The sequence below is a fragment of the Propithecus coquereli genome, unplaced genomic scaffold, assembly GCF_000956105.1.
Source record: "Propithecus coquereli isolate 6110/MARCELLA unplaced genomic scaffold, Pcoq_1.0 Scaffold109, whole genome shotgun sequence".
In the NCBI taxonomy this organism is placed as follows: Eukaryota; Metazoa; Chordata; class Mammalia; order Primates; family Indriidae; genus Propithecus; species Propithecus coquereli.
The window spans coordinates 2,417,900-2,419,124 of NW_012134858.1; positions in this window are offsets into that span (position 1 = coordinate 2,417,900).

Consider the following 1,225-nt stretch of genomic DNA (forward strand, 5'->3'; position numbering starts at 1 on the left):
TGGTTTAAACACAAAATTTCCCAGAGTATTGGGAGGAGAATCTATATTGTATGCTTATGTTTGATTATGTGCAGGCTAGAAGTGGTTACAAACTATCTTAGGATTTATGAATAATATAATTAATTAGACTTTATATGGAAATTTAGTGTTTAAACAATATCTACATGTATTTGAACTCTGCTCAAATACGTAAAATGTAGATGAACCCATGAACCCAGATCTTCTAGTACCTTCCATTATATCTCCCTGGCTTCAAACATAATTTTACTTTTTCTTTCTCAAACAGACTAAAATGATCCTCTAGATTATAGAAAGACTCAAGCTATATTGTTCTTAGTGCATTCTGATTGCCTCCAAAAGTATATTTTGGATACTTATTACATAAATTAATGACAAAATAGAATTTTGTAGTGATTTCTTGCTAGGTTTAGGGTTTAGGTGAATCCTTTTGAAATTGCAACTCCGTGTTTTGAAAATGTTGGTAATATGTCAGCAGTTTGCATTCCAAGGAAAGAACTTTTACAAAACAGACCAAGATATATGCAGTTATATCCAATTCTAGTGCTGCTTTACATCTTTGTGTTAAATATAAAGTCCCTGTGTGTTACTAACATGTCTTCAAAAAATACAGGTATTTTGCATATGTTGACCATATTGGTTTATAAAGTCAAGTCATATATGAAAACTCTCTGTTCTTGGTGAGTCTTGCTGTTAAACCCTTTTGAAAATGCTATGTAAAAACATACGAATGTCTGAGGCAAAGGTGCACACAATAGAACTAAATTACATGACAAGAAAGGGGAGAGGACAGATTACTCTTTTTTAGGACTCACCTACCCAGAGTCCTACCCTATTACTTCTTAGATTGTTTCACATCTTCCTTTTTATCTTCAAACCCAAGATATATTCAGAAAAGGTTTGTGATGTACTATAAATCAAAAGGTGATTGAAAGTTCTATTAAACTTCAGTTCCTGCATGAAATTATGGATGGGCAGGAGGTGGGGAGAGACAGAGCATTGAGAGAAAAGTCAGGCTGAACTTGACAGGGAAAGAGAAGTCCTGTGGTCCTTGCACAGGAGATTCCTGAGGTCCACGGATGGCAGGGAGGTGTACACAGATCAAGGAGGGGTATGGCTGCATGTGTACCCAGTAAAATATCAACCACCAAGGTAATGCAGGAACTGCAGAGTGCCATGCTCAACAATTCTTCTTGTGAATTATTTA